Raw genomic sequence first — 19,676 nt, 5'->3', positions numbered from 1 at the left:
CCTAGTCTTTGAACAGCACATAGACTGGTCTCTTATACTGCTGTTGCCCAATATAGGTGCTTGATTGATTTAGCTGTGCAACTTGGATACACTGCATTGGGTGACCCTGCTGACATATTCCTCCCAGGAAGTCCTCTCCCTCTACCACAATGAGGTCATGCAGCAGAATTTGGGAGACATTATATAATATCCATGTCTACATTTTATTGTTCATAACCATCCTTAGAAGTACATTTCAAAAGCAAAGATATTTTGTCAGAATTAACATATAACAAGTTCCACTAAACTATGTCTTACAGTTTCTTAGAACCATATGTAACTCATGCTCACACTGCTAAATCCTACCCTTAAACATAGCGTATCCCCCACATATTCTAGAGGCAATTAAGTCTTATAGTTTTATATAAATTTTTTATCAGTAATAATAACAAACCTGATTATTGGTCTATTCATATCAGCAATATATTTCATCAATTAAATAATAAAGATTTATAATAAAACCCATAAGGCAGGGCCAGCAACAATTTCAGGTCAGAGATGCCACAAAAGTGCCTAGTCCTTCTAATAAAATTTCCCCAGCTGCAAATATACATTCATGGACAGATATGCTAATTATGTCAAGCAATAGCAATAAGACTTATATACCACTTCATAGTGTTTTACAACTCTCTCTAAGCAGTTTACAGAGTCAACATATTGCCCCCAACATATTGCCCTCATTTTATCAACCTCAGAAGGATGGAAGGCTAAGCTGATCAGAATCAAACTCCTGGCAATCTAACTACTGTGCCATCACAGCTCTTAGTCTGTTTTAACTATAACTTGTTAAACAATTATTTGTGTGACTAATTAATGAAATGTAGTTTAGAACATAGTTAGGTTCATCCAACGTGCTAAAGAAAACAAACCATGTTATTATCAGCATTGTGGGCAAATTGTATCTCTGAAAGCTCTTTGATAAGTCACAACTCTCACCGTTCTTGATTAATCATCAAATTTGTAACATGGAATCAATGCAGCTTATCCTACTGGACAGTTAAAAGGATTACTGAGACATAAGAACATAAAAGCTCCTGCTGAGTCAGGCCACAAACCCTTCTAATCTACCATTCAATGTCACAAAGTAATCATTTAGGAAGCTCCTGAAGCTGGGCTGTAGACCAGTAGACCTTTCTCAATATCACTTCCTAGTAGCTACTACAAAAGCATTGCTGTCCAAGATTTAGGAGGGAAACAATCATCATTATTAAGAGTAATTGATTGCCAAATACTCCATGAATTTGCCCAGCTCCCTTGTGAAACCATCCAAACCTATTGCCATTTCCACAATAATAAATGCTAGCCATTTTATTAGATACCACATGAAGAAAATATTTCTTTATGTTGGTCTGAAAGCTCTCTGCATCTAGTTGCAATTGATGGCCCTCAGTTCTAAAACTGTGAGAGAGGAACAAAATATAGTATATGAAGCACCTTGAACACTCTTGGGCTTTAGAAATGTTAATCATTCCTATTTAATCACCACAACCACATTTGCTTTCATTATCTGTTCAGCTAGTTTACATTGACAGACAGTTGCTACTAGGTGTGGCTGTGTCTAGGCTGAGGGCGATTGGCTTTTTCTCTAGTTTTTCCATATTTACTCTTGTCTGGGCACTGCTCCATGGGTGCACCCTCCCTTGGCCAGCAGGCAAGTGGTTCTACAAGGGTGTGTCTCTTGAGTTGGCACTGCTTGGCAGACTGCCTCTCTGAGCTGACTAGAGCCAGACATGGAGCTATTTTCTGTCAGACAAACAGGTTGACTAACAACTAGAGTGTTTTCCTTTTTGGCATCTGAATAGTATCTCTATGTCCTTTTTATTGCTGACTGAGTTTATCAATGCCATCGCACAAATGAATGATCCATTAGATCCAATAGTCATTACAAATATCCTCAAGCTCATACACTGTATACTGAATCGGTATACGTATCTAGAACAAGCTAAATGCTGAAATGGAGTTTAGTTCCCATTCTGCCTCTCTCAGAAACTTACTAAACATTACCATCTGGCAAGGCATCCAAGTCTCCAAATCTGCAGTAACAAGATTATTGATATTGATAACAGTATTAATTTAATATACAGATCTATTTCTTCAGATGTTATACTTTTATGCAAATGTTGAGCCTTTTTCTTCAACTTAAAAGTTTACAGTATAATCTTCTGTGCTAATCTTCTAGTGTTTATGTAACTTATCTATTGTCACTTTGACCTGTATGATAAGCCTCCTAAAAATCCCAGTTCTGTTTTTTTGTCCATTCTCTGATCCACACAGTATTCTCATCTTTAGCTTTGAAACTACCAAAATTTTTCTTCTTCATTCCATTCTAAATAATACAGTTCCTTTTCCTTCCTTCTTTCTCTTTTGTCCATTCAAACCATTGCTCATTCCCAGAAAAACTTCATTCTTTCTTGTCAACTCTCCCTTCTACTAGGAACCTCTTCACAGAATTCCCCCATATATCCATCTCTTTGCATAATTCATTTCTGGGAAATTTATTAAATAGCTAGTATCCTGTAAGTAAGCCAAAGCAAATGTGATTAAAATAATCAAATGCTCTTCTCTTATTTTACCCCAATCCTTCTCAGAGTTCTTACCTGTTTTGACAGGGTAACCTCCTTAGTTTTAGGATAGATGCATTTTTATTCCTTCCACAGATACATATTAGGGTGTGATTCAGCCTTTTAACGTGAAAATTACTATTGCTGTGGGAAAACGCCATCAAAACCTGTTTAAAGTTAAGAAAGTGAACTTGCAAGATTGCTCATTCAGATAACACATTCATTATAGCATATGGCAGTGATGGCGAACCTTTTAGAGACCGAGTGCCCAAACCGCACCCAAAACCCACTTATTTATCGCAAAGTGCCAGGGCAGCATCAGCATTGTGGTGCCCTCGGGGGGGGGGCAGGGAGGCACCTCTGAGTGCCGCCTCTGGCATGCAAAAACTGGGGACGCAAAAATGGATCACCATGCTACAAGGCGCAAAAATGGCCACTGCGGCAACGCAAGGTACAGATACAAGGCGCTGCACCACTCAAGAACGGGGCAGGGTTAGTGAGTAGGCACTAGCCCCACCCCATTTGCAGTGCGTGCGTGCTCGTGGCGCCATGTGTGCATGCACATATGTAAAATACTTCCCCCTCCTTTTTCTTCCAGTCCTCCAACTGACAATGGTTGGTGACCTCTGCTTTACCACCTCTACTCGAGCTTGCTAGTTGGCCGCTTCGCCTCCTCTGTGCTGGGCGGGGCTCCTGCTCCGGGCAGCAGGGGTGGCCTGATGAACCTGGTGGCAGTGGCTTGCATGCCAACAGAGAGGGCTCTGAGTGCCACCTCTGGCACTTGAGCCATAAGTTCGCCACCACTGGCATATGGCTTAAGAATAAATCCACATTTTTATACAAATTTCTCTGTGCAACTTGCCAACTACCTTAGATGCTAGCCTAGTATTTGTTTTAGAACTCTTGTAATATCTGTCAATAACTCCCACCCTCATTAACCAGGCAAAGAAGTCTAAAAGCAGACAAAAGTTATGGGCAGACAATAATACTCTAGCCAACATTTGTAAGCTATGTGAAGAGGCAGGCAGGAACCAGTCACCATACTAAATGAATTTGCAGCAACTATAAACCACAGTGACTATGATGTCTAAACATAAAGAATAACCCTTCTCCTCCCATAACATAAGTTCTTCCTTCATTAGTATTTTCTTCCCTCCAAGCATCTGTGGATGTGCCAAAAAAGAATAATTTTGGGAATGTTTAATTCATTCCCAGAAGAAATGCTCCCAGAACGTTCTACTCCACTTGAGTATAAAGTAACCAACAAAGCAAAATAGGAATGTTGTCAAAATATATTACCCACTGTTTTCACAGAGCACAGGAAGTGCCAATCTGCAGTCAGGCTTCAACACTAATAACTTTTGTACACAGAATCAGAGATGCCAGGAAAATTACAGAGTTTGAGATATCAGGATGCTTTCCCCACTCCTGTGATACTTAATTAGCAATATTTTAATGGAGTGCAAGGGAACAATATACAACAGTAACAATTCTTTACACAGCATCTAAATCATATAATTCAGCATCAGGCAAACAGTGCAGGATTATTATTTTTTTTTTGAAGTCTGACGTTTAGTTTTGTCATCCTTATTTTTTCTGCTTATTTTGCTTTTATTGTAATAGTGATAACTTTTTTAAAAAATTGCACATGAATATTTATTTAGTGGGGAATCTCCTTTTTAAAAATGTTATTAGTGCGCAATTCACTTTACTATTTGCATTAGCAGATTACTGTGATTTGCTTTCCTCTGAGCCACGGGCGCGCTCCCTCCCAAAGCCCTGCGTGCCTAGCTCACCTCCAAATGAACTGCCAAGCTGCAATTTTAAATGTGTTTAAAACATTAAACCCAGAACTACATCAATTGCACTTATTAATATAATCATTTCTTTCATTGTCCCGTCTCATACACTTTTTTTAATCTTGCCCGTTTTTTGTACCCCATTGCAGATCGCCAAAGGTGGCCCTAGCCTTTTGAGATACTGGTGATTGCGGTTGCGAGCCCGAAAGTCCTCTATACATGCCCAGAGGCGCTTTCTTCTTTCCTAGAGTTTGGCCCAGGGCTAAGAAACAGTCTTTTTGGTGGCAGGAGAGAAACCAGAGGAGGCGGCAGGGCTCCTTTTGAATGGAGCTAGGCGGGAGCTGGCTGCTCTCTCTCCTGCAGCGGCGTGTAAGAGGAGGAGGAGGAGGAGGAGGAGGAGAAGGGAGGCGCGTTGAAGCAGGCGAGGCCTGCGCGCCGGAAGTGAGCGCCGACTGCGGGGAGAGGAAAAATCCCGGCCGGTGGAGGGGCTCGCCGACGCTTGCGGTGGCTGCGGTCGCGCCGAGAGAGCGCGCGGCTGAGAGGCATCTCGCGCAGGGAGGAACCCTCGTCTGGCTCCGTTTCCAGAGCGAGTGAGAGAGAGCAGCGCAGCCACAGCGGGAAGGGAAGCGAAGGAAAGGGAAGCCACTCCAGCTCCGCCACTCCAGCCAGCGGCCGCCGGTAGCAACAGGGACGTTAGGAGAGGAGGAGAAGGAGGAGTGCCGCCGCCGCCGCCTCCGCCGTGAGCACCCTCTTTCCTTCACCCGGGGAAAAGGAGGGGAGGGCAGGCCAAATCACATTCCCCCACATTTTCGACTTGGAGGTTCCGCGAAGGAACGTCTGCCGTTTCCAGGCCGTGGAGCCCCGAGTGGGGTGCCTAAAAGCTGAGCTTGGGTGGCTGTGCCGCCGTTGCTTCAGATCGGAGAGGCTGCCCTAGGCGAGCAGCTAAGGTGTCGGTGAAAGCGGCGCCTGCGATCAGGCTCTTTTTTTTTTTTTTCCCTGACTCGGAGATTGTGGGGGGGGGGGAACACCCATTTTCTCCCGACGAGGCCGGGCTTCCAAGCCCATTCATCCAGCTAAACCCTGGGGTGGGGGTAGGAGAGGAATGCAAATGGCCCGCCCCATTTCTCTCTGAAATCTTAAGAAATACACATTTTCAAGAAACCCAGGAGCGAGATTGAAGGCTGGTTGTCGTGCAGATTCTTCTCTTTATAAGAGGAGTGGGTCTAAGAGCGCTGGGGTAGTTACTGCGCATGTGCTTATGGAAGTAGAAGCCCTAACCACCCATAGGAGAGACACTATACTGGGGTGGGGGTTGTTAATTATTCCTTCATGAACAGGAAGGGATGAGCAGGAAGGCTTGAGGGAAGAAACCGTTGTCCTTTTTCTCATTTATGAGTGTATTAAACCACTGCCTGTGGATCCATCTTCTCCCCTTTCGCACCTTCCTTCTGGGAGCAGTTACGTTTAATGGGTTTGTCTAGTCACTGTTTGGACCGCTTTCTGTCTAAAATATCATCCAGGGGCATTCGTAGTGATAGCTGTCAAACAGGCAGAGAGATTCAAGTGGAATAATCAAAAAGCAAATGCCACTTCCAGCACTGAGGCAGAAAAAAGAGTGTACAGTGCTGAGATACAGAGATGTTGCTGCTTCCAATGAGACTCCACCCTGTGGAGCTTGAATGAATATAGTTTTCCTCTCCAGCTTCTAATAAACATATGAAAATTTGTATGGAATTATTCAGGAATCCAAAACTGGTTAAGTGATAAAAGTTAATAAGAGTTGATTGCTATGCACCATGCCTTTTAGAATGCCTTCACGTAGCTGTTTTAAAAATAATGATATGATAGGTCATTGAAATACCTTGAAATTATAGCTAGCTACTTTCATTAAAGCAAAGACGTTATTGACTAGCCAAAATTGCTGGTAGTGATAGAGAAATAAATTATTGTAATGTTGGCCTTATGTGCAAAAAGGAATAAAATGAAATTATTAGGTAAGTTTAATTTAGAACAGTTTCTTGAATACAGTTGAATAATAGAACTTTCATAAACCTGTATACAGATAATTAATCTGCAAAATAAGTTGACATTTTTTAAAAACTGCTTAGTTTTCTAACAGTTTATCTTGACCAATGGAGCTGAAATTAATACACAAATAAAGGCAAATATACATGTCCCAGGTTAATGTTACAGGATTCAGTGCAGATTGGATCCTGCAAAATTTAATACAGATTTATTACAGGACAATAATTATAACAGAATCTGAAAATAGCAAAAAAAATTCCTCAAAGTTAAGACTACTAGTTGCAGCAGTAGTGTACACAGTTAAAAGGGAAAATTAAACATTTTTTGGCTGGGGCTGTTGGCTTTTCTCAATTTGATATTACATAGCTGAGAGTTATGAATACAGAGGCTTTAATGATTATCTCAGGTAGAAAAATATGGGAAGAGGTAGTACTTGAAACATTGCTATGAAGGCTAGCACTACCATTTTAATTTTGGCTTAGAAGTTTACTGGTGGATGTGAGATAACCACATTTTTCCAAAAGGAAGATGATCCTGTATTTATTTATTCCCCTACAAAAGACAATATAGTCTGCCTCTATTGTCACAATGTCAACAAATCTAAGATGAAGCTTCTATTTTAAAATTACCATAAATTAATCTTTAGGAGTGTGTGTGGACCAGGTTTCCTTTCAGTAAATACTAGATAACCTATGATCTGTTGAGTCATCTTGAGTTGTGGCATAAATGAGCTAGCTTTTTTTTTTTAATCTGAATGCTGGATGTTCACCATCTCAAGGGTATTTGATGTGATTATGGGGATACTGCAATGGCCAGAAATATGGGTATAAACTGCTTTGATGGTGGAAATTTCAATTCTACGGGAGTAATGGGCCCTGGGATTTTTTAATGCGTTCTTTAAATAAGGGGATTTGAAGTACCTTATATGAAAACTTGCTGTGATATACCAGGAGCAGGGAGCAACTTCTGACTTCCTGCTGGCTTCCCCATTGACTTTACTTATGGGAAACTGTCAGGGAGCATTGAAAATCACAATCATGTGACCATAGCTAACAGTGCTGCAGTAGCCACAAGTTTGCCAATGCAACTGATCTGAAGATCCTTGAAATTTCAATTCAATGGGGATAAAGGGTCCCAGATTTTGTAGGCATTCTTTAAATTAGCGCATTTGAGGTATCTTGATTCAAAAATTGCTGCCCTATGATGCACCATTTCTGCTAATTGAAGGTTACGAACAGACAAATAGAGTTTAGTGGTATATAAATAGTTATTAAAACTCAGTTGCAGACACTGGGTAACATTTCCAGGCCATCTTCAATGGCAACCCTACACATAATGAGAAATTAAAGATCACAATCATGGATAACAAGCTTTTTCCATCTAGGAAAGTTTGTAGCTGGTAACCAGCCTAAGCTGTTAAAGGTAGTCTATGCTACAGAAGACACTTCCACAACAAGCTGAACATCTACATAGATTGATGAACCACACACTACCAATATTAAAATCTTATCTGAATTAAGGTTTAGTTTATCAATCTTTAGGTCCATGTAGTGCCATGATGATCAGGTACTTCCACTGCCTCATTAGAAATGGATTAAAAAAAGAAAAACTGCTAGCACTGTATTTTAGATCTTTGAACAATTGCACTTTCAATAGCTCTTTAATATGCGACAGAGCTCTGCAGAGCCCCAAATAATAAATACCATAAACTTAACCAGAATTCCCCAAGTATGAGCGATATTTCCATTGGACAAGTTTTCTAGTAGGGTACCATGGTTGATAATATTGAAAGCTTTTGGAATACCAAGGAAATTTAAGAGGATTGCATTCACGAATTCCATGTGATGATGAACACAGATGTGTTTTCAAACAGTAGTTGAAATGTATTGGGAAAATCCATTTAATTTTAGAAAGTGTGGGTATTTTAAATGGTATTTGTTAAAAAGTGTTGAAATATAAAAGAAAAAGAGTTTACATTAAATAGTGAATTAACAGTAAAGGAAAAAAACCTTTAAATATGTTACAGTAATTGAGCTAAACACAATAACAAATTAATAGAAGGAACAATCCATGTGATAAATATGAATACCTATGACACCTTCCCTATTTTGGTTAAAATCAACTGTACTGGGAACATCTGGATGTGATCACTTAGTTATGAATCTTGCCAAATCCATGATAAAATTAACTTTAAACTTGAATATCCATAATCACAGTCATGTAAAGTTTGGTTGTATTGAATATGTTAAGTCAATATTAAAACTCTACTTAAGGCCAACTTGAAAATTGTAGAAATATATAAAATCACAAAAAACTCTTAATCATTCAAGATGTTCCAGAAAGCAGACTGGAGAAAAGCCTACTTAGTGCTGGTCATGTAATAAAATTAAGACTTCAAAAGGTTGTATGATTTTCATCTAGCTTGATAAATAATTTAGATGATTATCTTACCTTTTCCTCTTAATGTTCATATTTAAAACTTGTAATAATACAGTGGAAAATGGATAGTGGGACTCAATTCGTTATTGTGGAGGGATATAGCATCATACGTTTGAAAGGGATCTTAGAGGTCTTCTAGTCCAGGGCTTTTCAACCAGTGGTACGGGTACCACCTGTGGTACATTGGCACCTGGCAGGTGATATGTGAGCGTCTTAGAAAAGTGGTAGTGGGAGAGGGGAATGAGCTGAACCGATGTAGCACCACACAAGCCTGACCGAGAGATGGCTGGAGCTGCAGGGCTGTCAGGGCTCAACGGAAGCGCCAGGATCAATGCTGCTTTCCAGCTGATTGGTGCTTCTTCGGGGCTGTCAGGGCTCAGTGGAAGCGCCAGGATCAGTACCAGGCTCCAGCTGGAGCTCAGCGCTGATCCTGGTGCTTCTGCTGATCACTGAAGAAGCACCAATCAGCTGGAAAGCAGCATTGATCCTGGCACTTCTGCTGAGCCCAGAAGAAGCGCTGATCAGCTGGAATGTTGCAGCATCTCCAGGGTCTTGTGATTTACATTCAGATGCTTGGCAACTGATTCATATTTATGACAGTCACAGTGTCCCAGGGTCATGTGAAGTGACCAAAATCTGCTGCAATCACCCAGCAGATGGAATAAAAACCAAACACCACCCTACACCACCCCTGCTGCCAATCCTCAACAGAAATGCTCACAACAATGAAAACCTTGGACAGAAGGAAGAGCGCCGCCGGGTGGGTAGGCAGGTGTCTTGCTCAACTATGGCTTGGGGGGCACTTTTTTCAGTGCCATTGTAACTTCAAACAGTCACTAAGTGAAATGTTGTAAGTCAAGGACTACCTGTACTTTATCACTTTTTTCCTTTTTTCGGGGGTCATCAAGTTTTTGACACCTTGCTAGGCGACTAGTGGTACTCAGATATTGCCATATCCTAAAAGTGGTACAGTGGGTGAAAAGGTTGAAAAACCCTGTTCTAGTCCAACCCCCTTGCCATCATAGACAAATAGCTGTCCAATCCTTTCTTGAAGACCTCCAATTATGGAGCACTCAGAACTATGTATATGTGACAGAAATGCTATATTAACTATTGTTCAATTTTAGCCCTCAACTTACTAAAAAAAAGTCTGTACAAGTGAAGGATGAAGAGAAGGATAAAACTGTAGAAAATGCTAAATCAGAATCTAGTGTCCCAAATGTGTTTTGTCCCCCCCCTCCAAGAACAGCCAATAATGTTGGCTGTTAATGTGCATATTTTGGCTTTGTTAGGCAGTATAGCGCACTAATGGTTTACTTGTTTCACTTATCTTGCCAAATTGGTTCCAAACAGATATTCCAAGACTGGGTTACATTTGAAGAAAACAACAGTAGGGAACTGTTCAATTTTTAAAGCATGTAAATAGACAGGACTGTGTTGCAGAGCAGGACTATATTCCAACATATACTTTATTTAGTAATAAGGTATAAATTCCACTCAATACACATGCATAGGATCAGACTACAAATATATTTATTTCTTGTGATATTTTAAAATATTTAGGAAAGCATACAAATATTAGTTAATTTTATATTTTGATAATTGATAAGAATACATACGTCTTTCTGTTCTATTAATATGCATCTAAGGAAACTAGGGATAGTGTTTATATCTTCAGCTAACATATTTATTTAATATAATAAAATCGACTATATCTAGTGTGCAGGATAGTGACCTATATATGATGCAAACAAGTGGAGTGAGTGGCTAGGGATCAGGAAGTTAGTTGAAATGGGCTGAATGGTGAGGGGGTTAGAATCTTAGTCAAAGCGAGATAACCCTGGATCATTGTTTAGACATATTTCCTTAGCTAAACAGAAAAGCAGAATAACACCAGGAGGGCAAGAAAGCAATGGGAGCTGGACTGATTTCTGACTTCATGCCAGCTTTTCCATTGACTTTCCTTGTAGGAAGCTGAGGTATATCAGTTCAAAAAAATGTTGCTCTATGATGTACCATTTCATTCAATTGATGGTTACAGTCAAACACAAGAATTCTAATGGAATATAAATAGGGTGAATGGTGAGAGATCAGAATGTTAGTCATGTTTGGTTTCAAGGGATTCTACAAAGCAAGAACTGAAGCATGGAGGAAAGGGAGCAGAGATAAATAAATCTGCCTTACTTTCAGGTGCTGGTTATTTGCTGTAGTTTGCAGTGTTTTCTATTCTTCTGTCATTAAAAGTAGAGTTGTCACCAGATGGATTTGTGTCCAGGAGATCTTCTGATAGATCCAGAATTTGAGTCTCGAATCATGATACAAATAATCTAGAATAAATTAGTTTTTCTTTAAAGAAAAAGATAAATATTGAATTTGTTGTAAGATAAGTATGAAAACCAAATCTCTTCCCAGTTCACCTACATTTCTTGGAAGACATGAACAACTTGTCAAATATCAGTCCAGAAATATGACTTTACTATTGATTTTTTTAAAAAGATCTTGAAATCTTTTATTCTACATTCTCTCTTTTTTTGTATGTGAAAAGTTCCTAACTGATGTTCCCATGCTCTCATCATTACTTTCTTACATTCCCACCACCCTTGAAGGATGCAGCATTCTTCAGCCTTAGGGGCTTCCTGTCAGACCCAAAATCTGAACTTAGATGTCACTTCCAGCGCATATTGTACATTGCACCCAAACATTATTCTTACTAACTCAAAACATTGTTCATATGCACTTTCATTTGTAACATGACATAAATTTTGTATCAGTTACGCAAGGACATTACTTGACACTGTGTAGATTTCAGGAGAAATTGCATTTGTTCTATCAGTTATTTTGAATCATGAATCTGAATGGTTTTTCACCATTGGACAATTTGCTTATTTTTACTCGTAAAGACAATTTCAGAGTACTCTCCCATATACTTTCTGTGGCATAAAATACATTTTTCACATCTGTGGAAACCCATAAATATTACAGCAACTCTGTATATTCCTTCTGTTATGTCTTTCAGTATGTATGTGAAAAGTTTGACTATGGAGATTTCTGTTTTATTTCGTAGGTGTCAATTTTTCTTCCAGAAAATCTTCCTAAATTCCTGTTGTCTCTTGAAGTTTATGGTAGGGACCAGTGGACCAGTGGATTGTTTTGTATTGTCATCTCTGTAGTCAGGGAGAGCAATCTAACCTCGGAAAGGGAGAACCATGGCCATAAATCCCCTGGCAATTTGGGATTCCTTTTGTCTCAAAAAGGGCAAAAGCGAAAGAACAGAGACTGTAGTTATACAGAAAGGCCAAAGGGCAAAGACCATATATATGTTCTTCAGCCAGTGCTATCCACCTCTGGTTATGCACCCAGCAAGCAAATAAATTGCTGCTACCTTTCAGAAATGATGGCGAAATCATTGTGTTCTGATGGACTCACAGTGGCTTTAAATGTCTTCAGTTTTGCAATATCACACCACCCCAAAGTGAATGGTAGAATGCTCTATAGTTTGAAAAATCTCCTTATTTTTGGTTTCCTCTTAAACTATGTTCTCACTGAGGACTTTCCGCTTATGTGGCGAAAAATTTATATAGACCTATTTTGCTATACAGTTTTAAAAATTCATTTGGTCTTGCTTATGATTTTTCTCCCTTTTTTTCTGTTTGATTTTTTTAATCAAATCAGTATTCTGTGGAACTTCCCCAAGAGCCAGTTTCCATGGAACATAGAAAGCAGCTGTGCAAAGCAAAATGTGTAAAACTTGTGGATCACTTTGAAAGAAAGTACACTTCTCAATTCTGTGTACTTTATGGGTGCGGTGTAAATCCACACTATGTTATCTCCAGCTTATAACAGTTTTGATTCCCCATTATCATAGTGGCCCAGAATGTACTTATCACTCAGTTCCTTGTTACTAACAAAGTAGATTAGGGCTGGTAACAATTGGTCCAAAATGTCAGGAGGGTATCAGGGTCTCTTCTGCAATTTTCAACATATATTCATAAGCAAACAGGTGTTGTAGGAATATTTGTATATGAAAAGAAAACACAAAGAAATTATTTAAACGGCATCATATGATCTTGTAGGCCAGTGGTTCTCAACCTTTCTAATGCCGTGACCCCATAATACAGTTCCCCATGTTGTGGTGACCCCCAAGTGGGCGTGGCCACCAATAAGAGGGAGTAGGACAGCTAGGGGAAAGGGAAAAAATGGCGGACAGCCTGGTTTGGCAACCCCCGTGAAATGGTCGTTTGACCCCAAATGGGGTCCCGACCCACAGGTTGAGAACCACTGTTGTAGGCCATTGTGTGCGTATATCCTTCTTTAACACATACAGTCTTTATTGTTTTTCTCTTTCAGTGTTACCCCTCAACACTTTCTTTTACAGCAGTGTTTCCCAAACTTGACAATTTTAAGGCATGAGGACTTCAACTCCCAGAATTCCACAGCCAGCAACGCTGGCTGTGGAATTCTGGGAGTTGAAGTCCTCATGCCTTAAAATTGTCAAGTTTGGGAAACACTTTCTTTTACAGTGTCTGTCCAAACTTAATGTTGGGGCCGCTTATCTGCAGTACCATTTACCTTTTTTTGCATTATATTAGCTCCCTAATTTCTTTGAAATATAGCTTGCATTGAATATGTAGGAAGGGGAAGGAAAGAGAATTTTCTTTTAATATTAAAATGCTTTTTAAATGTTCGTATTTGTTTCAGGTAGCATTATTCACAATAAGATGCAAAAGAGAAATATTATTGGCTCTGTAATTCATTTCTTCTTTGTATTATACTTACATTTATAGAGACGTAAGTCAGATAAATTCTACTTCTAGCTAAGCCATTATTGGTATTCTAGAAATATAGCTGCGTGTGCTGATATAGCTATGGGTTCTACTGTATATATGGGTAAATAAAATCCTCTTAAGATGCCTTCCAAAATAAGTTCTTTTGAAATAATTACAATATTACTTAAAGCTTTAAAATTTGTATAAACATTTTCTAATCTGTACAACAAAGTGGAATATCAATGTCTATTATTCCAGCTTACAGCAGGCACTTAAAGCCATATTGAGTATAAACGTTGTAGGCATGTGAGAATGACCTTGGAATGGTTGGACCTGATGCAGTTTAGCTCACAAAAGGAATGTGGACATGGCAGATGTCTCAGAAGAGACCTTCCCTAGTTTCCTGTCCTGTAAAATCAAAGGGAGAGAAATGTACTTTCAGACTTGCAGTAGTTTGCTAATGTAACCTAATAATAAAGTAGAATTAGTCCATCTGGTTTGCTTCCTGTCTGGACTAACCCAGTAGGTTGACAGATGTATAAAAATGCTTAAGAGAACAGGAATACCTTTGCATGATGCTGAAAATTGGTACAGCAATAACCAGACTTGACTTTGTGGGAGAGGGTATTCCATAAGTGTTCTTTTTACAACTCAAAAGAACCATCTCCATTGTAGCTTCCTTACCCTTATTTGGCAAGGACATCCAGAGGAAATCATTTTCAGTTAGGCTAGACTGGATATCTGATGGAGATAATCACAGGAAGAGGACAACTATCAGTCTTGAGTTACTAATCTTGTGCAGCTGTTTTGATCTAGCCAAAATTTACAAACAATTGTCAAAGGTTGCCCGTGTACAGTACATTGTATTAGTTTAGCAAAGAGGTTACCAGGAGTGAAAAGGCACTCCTAGTCCTAAGAGTGTCTCTGGTGTGAACAATGTGAATCTCATTCACCTGGATAGATTTATTTTGCAAGATGTTGCTACAGCAATCTTAAGACATGATTTTTCAGTCTTTCTTAAATGCCTCTAGCACTTCCTAGCAGTGTGTTCTACTAAAGCAGGGGTGTCAAACTGCTGGCCTGTGGGCTGGATGTGTCACATCAAAACCACGCCCACCCCATTGCCAGCAATGGGGAAAAAAGTTATGATACATCGTGACACATCACGTGACGTCGCGAGTTTGACACCCGTGTACTGAAGAAACAGGATAGGTCAGTGGTGGTGAACCTATGGCACAGGTGGCAAAGACAGCACTCAGAGCCCTCTCTGTGGGCACGCGCGCCATCGTCCCAGTCCTAGGCCTTCACCTGGGTTTTATAAAACCTTTTCGCTTTAGGCCTTCGTCACCATGGGCAAAAAAAAAAAAAAAAAGGTTCAGTCAGTCAATTTCAACTTCTCGTGGGAAAAAAACAGATCTTGCAAAGTTGGGATTGATTGATTGAACTTTTTAGTCCCACCCAGTCTGCCGTTACCACCACAGCCACGCCCACCCAATGGGCCATGCCCACTCAATTGGCCACACCCAGCCAATGGGCCACACCCACCCGGCACTCGACGATGCATAAGTGGGTTTTGGGTTGCAGTTTGGGCACTCAGTCTCTAAAAGGTTTGCCATCACTGGGATAGCTCATCTTTGCTTAATGATAGTAAATGGGATCAGAATTTGTATTTAAGCAATGCAGTCATATATCAGAACTTCACATGACTTCATCAATTAGCAATGCAAATCCCAATGGTCCCCATTGCCATTTAAGCAAGGACCTCACATAACCACGATTTGCAATTTCTTGCTGACTTCCAATAAGTAAAATCAATGGGAAAGCCAGCAGGAAGCTGCAAGTCTGGTGCATGAGTGCTGTGGAATGGGATGCTTTCCCTTCATATTCATTTTTTTTATTTATTTAAAAGCAAAAATCATGTTGTGGATCTTGACTTACTGTTCCCATCATCCTGAATTTTATCATCAATTGGCTAATCCTTGTAGCTTTTGTATCACCTGCAAATGTTATAAGCAGTCTCAATGCTCCATCGGCAAAACACTGAATACCTTAGAGCCCGGGACAGAGCCCTATGAAACTTTATTTGATGCAAAGTCCTTAATGGATATTCTCGGAATACATTTGCCAGAGATTAACAGTATCCAACTCACATTGTACATTGTGTCAGTAATGAAGACAGTCGTGAGAAGACTTACCAAATGCTTTACTGAAATTGAGCTATGCTGTACCTGTGACACTTACAATAAATCAGTATTCTAGTTAACACACAACAAATTTATCCTGTTTTCAACTGTTTGCCAAATAATTCAAAACGTAATTGCATGCTAATTAATTTGATCAGTAAAATGTTAACTGTAAATTGTTAAAATATATAGCTTATGTGATAGAAAATGTATATAATTTCTGTTATTGCAAATATTATTGAATAAGTGCAACTATACCCTGGTGCTACAACTCTAGGCATTCTTTATACATCACAGCATAGACAATTTTTCTACTAAATTCACTGCATTGCCCTAAGGATGCCTACAGAAAGGGAGCAATCAAATTTGAAATGTCCTTATTAGTTTTTAAATGTGTTATTTCATTTCCTGTGTTAACTTTCAAAAATTCAGTCAATATAACTTGGCTCTAAGTAATTCTTAGTTGACCTTATTGTTGAGAAAATAATGGTTACTCATTTGCAATTCAAATGGAAGCTTTACTTTATTAATATTATCTGTCATGTATGTTTACATTGCTGTGGTATTGGTGCCAATCAGTTGAAAATAAAACATCTGGGCTTCTTTGAATTTCTTCAAAGTAAATGATAGTGATGGTAAACTGATTTGTGAAAGTTCTTCACACATTTTTGAATTATGTTGCTACATTCTGGAGTCCTTAATAATGGGATAAATATTATTGAAATTCAGTGCCAATCTTCTTCTGATAGAACTACATATGCCAGCAAAACAAGAGCTATAATAATTCTTTTTAATGCTACAGAAATTGTGATTGTAGAAGGAGATCTTTCTCCTGTGAACCCATTAGTGGATGACTGGTAGCGAATTCTATATTTAATCATACTTAAATAGACAGTCAAAATAAACAAGACTTAAGTTATGCTGTAGAACAAGTCTGGATCAAATCCAATGTATCTCATGATTTTACTTGTGTTGAATCCTATAGCAATACATTTTTGTGACAAAATGTAAAGGTCAAATGATGCTATAAAGAAATAAAATTAGTGCTCATCAATAGAATTTTAGAAGAAAGAAACTATAGATTAAAAGCAATTAATGTTAATTATTGTTGGTTGCCTATCCAGATGTTTAGACTAGATTTGGCATTTTAATCCACCTATCAACTCCTTTCCAAGGACCTGGGATAGGTAGATGTCATTTGAAATCATTGTAGGAAGTAAGTTGTTCTAAGTAAACTTGCCTTTTGTGATCTACTGATAGTGATTGTCAATACTGATGAAGTTCAAGTGATGCCCCAGATGTTTTGGGATTGCACCCAAGGCACCTATTACTATAGGTACTATCTTTGTTTTCTTTTACCACAATCTTTCTACTTCTATTTGCAAGTCTTTGTATTTTGCTATTTTCTCCAGTTCTTTTGCAGGTACTGCAAAATTCACTGTCTAGACTTTTTTGTCTTTCTTATCAACAGTTGTTAAATCTGATGTTATATACTTGTTTGAATTCTAAAGTCCCAGAGAACTTTAGCTTCTTTATTTTCTATTACTGTATTTTGTCTATTTTATGGTCCCATCAGTTCCTGCTTGCAGGCAATGGTGTTTAATTATTTTTTACTATATTAATATTATTAATATAATTATTACATATTATTTAATAATAAAGCCAGTTTGATGTAGGGCAGGGGTAGGCAACCTTGGCTCTTTTATGACTCGTGGACTTCAACTCCCAGAATTCCTGAGCCAGCATGGCTGGCTCAGGAATTCTGGGAGTTGAAGTCCACAAGTCATAAAAGAGCCAAGGTTACCTACCCCTGGTGTAGGGGTTAAGGTGATGGCCTAGAAACTAGGAGAATGTGAGTTTTAGTCCTGCCTTAGGCATACAAGTCAGCTGGGTGATTTTGGGTCAATCACTCTCTATCAGCCTAACACATCTCACAGGATGGTTGTCGTGAGAAAAAAAGGAAGAGGAAGGTGTATTATGCCTGTTTGCAGTCTTCAGTTACTAACAAAGTAATAAAGGTAGGTTAAAAAATTTATATTCCAAAGCACTCGTTTCTCATGTCAGTTCCAAATTTCATTTGTAAAACCTTTATTTCCTATTAAGTTTGAGAACTTTGGAAAAATATTGGAAGAACAACTTTTCAAATATATTTGATTGTAACAATCCTAAGGAAATTACAGCATTCATTTGTAGTTTTCAACTGTTTCCTTTTACAAATTCACATGATGCATATATTGGGTTATATCCAATATTATATATACGGATTTCCACTCATACAATAGGACTTCCTTTGCTCGCCTCCCTTGTGTACCACCCTCTGTACTATTTTACAACCTTCTCAATCATAATTGAGTGATGATGAAGTGGAGTAATACAGTATGATTTTGTTCCAGATTACAGTCTGTCAATGGATAAAAATTGTTGGAATACAATCCATTAAATCTAAATTAAGACTAAGTTAAGTACATTAAAAATTGTTTAGGAAAAACTGTTATTTGCATAGGGAAAATATGGAACTAAACATGTAGGAAAATCCTATCAGTCATTATACTAACTAAAACATTTTGCTTTTAATAATTGTTACTGGAGCAAGTTTTTAGCTTTCTGTTACCTTGAGAATATAAGCATGTAAAAATGTTTTCCAATGAGCTGCTTTATTTCTGTAACGGCAAGAGAGAATTCTTAACTCAGCATTCATTATTCTTATGGTTAAAACTATTACTTTGTCTTCTTGAGTGCTGTACTTTCTCTCTTTAGGTTCACAAAATTTAATTGTGTATAAAAACTGGATATTGGTTTACAGAATTTATTCTGGATATTTTTATGCCCAGAAGATGTTCTACAGCTTTATTTTTTGAGAATGAATAATGTACTGCTCTGCAGATGATTATTTCACAAGAAAAAATTGTTTGGCCAAAGTATTTCCCCTGTCATATAGACAGAAGTCTATTTTTAGCCTTGCTGCATAAAACCTTCCAGCTGTATCTAATTTAAATAAAACATGGAAGTAAGCCCACGTAGTGAAAAATTTATATCAAGTCTTTTGTTGCCACTTCAGTGTGATAGTAATTCATTCTAATAAAAAACTGCTTAAACTCCAAAGATCACTACATTCAGTGTAATTATGCCAACCTGGTTCACAAGATAATGGTAGTATTATTTATATTATTAGATTTTCTACTATTTTATTTATATTAAAGACTTTTCTTGAAAGACTTGTAAATTTTTTTTGAATTTTTTTTGTCAAGGAATAACCACCTAATATTTTTCAGTATTTTTCTTGATGTGCATTCTTTCTGGTGTGTGTTCTTCCTGAATAGCCTTACAGATCCAGAGACATATAATGAACAGAATAGCCTTTTAAAAGTGTGGTATGCAAACTATATAAACCAAAAGCAAAATTTACCTCTCAGCAACAAATGGCTATAATACACTTCTTTCCTATTAGAATGGTTGAGCAAAAGAGCCTGTAGAATTTATAATGCAAGTGTAATGACTGTGATGCTCATTACACTTGCATTATTACACTTGGATTAGTCCCTGTCAATCGCTAGATTAAATTGCATCATACAGTATTATTCCTGGACACTGACCATGGTGACTGTATTAATGAGAGTTGGGACTTCAGCAACATCTGGAAGAGCCTACCTAGGCTGTTATCCTAACTTAGCTCTAAAATCTGAATACATCCTGTAGTAAATCTTTTGTTAGTCATCAATGCAAAATAGTTTCTCTTTTAATGTATATCCTCTGAATAGCAAATTTGGGGTGAGTGTTAGTGAACAGACTATTGCTCACTAATATAATAAAATATTTCAATTATTGCAGATGGGCTTAAACGATTCTAGAACAGGGGTTTTCAAA

The 19,676-nt window shown here is 38.4% G+C and overlaps 1 protein-coding gene across 4 annotated transcripts in view; it reads left to right on the top strand.

Annotated features, from left to right (window-relative positions):
• Nucleotides 1–4,369: 4,369 nt before the first annotated feature.
• Nucleotides 4,370–19,676, top strand: part of RAPH1 (Ras association (RalGDS/AF-6) and pleckstrin homology domains 1) — a 79,299-nt gene continuing 63,992 nt past the window's right edge. For 2 of the 4 annotated variants that reach the window (XM_039354901.1, XM_039354930.1), the window contains exon 1: nt 4,371–5,138. The gene's annotated coding sequence lies outside the window, so the exon portion shown is untranslated. Of the gene's footprint in view, nt 5,139–17,811; nt 17,831–19,676 lie in introns of those variants that run through there. The other 2 variants (XM_039354920.1, XM_039354910.1) reach the window with 2 other exon arrangements.

The sequence above is a fragment of the Crotalus tigris genome, unplaced genomic scaffold, assembly GCF_016545835.1.
Source record: "Crotalus tigris isolate CLP2741 ecotype Arizona unplaced genomic scaffold, ASM1654583v1 scf7180000017568.13789103, whole genome shotgun sequence".
Classification (NCBI taxonomy): domain Eukaryota; kingdom Metazoa; phylum Chordata; class Lepidosauria; order Squamata; family Viperidae; genus Crotalus; species Crotalus tigris.
Note: the sequence above shows the minus strand (reverse complement) of the source record. Positions and strands in the feature narration are given on the sequence as shown.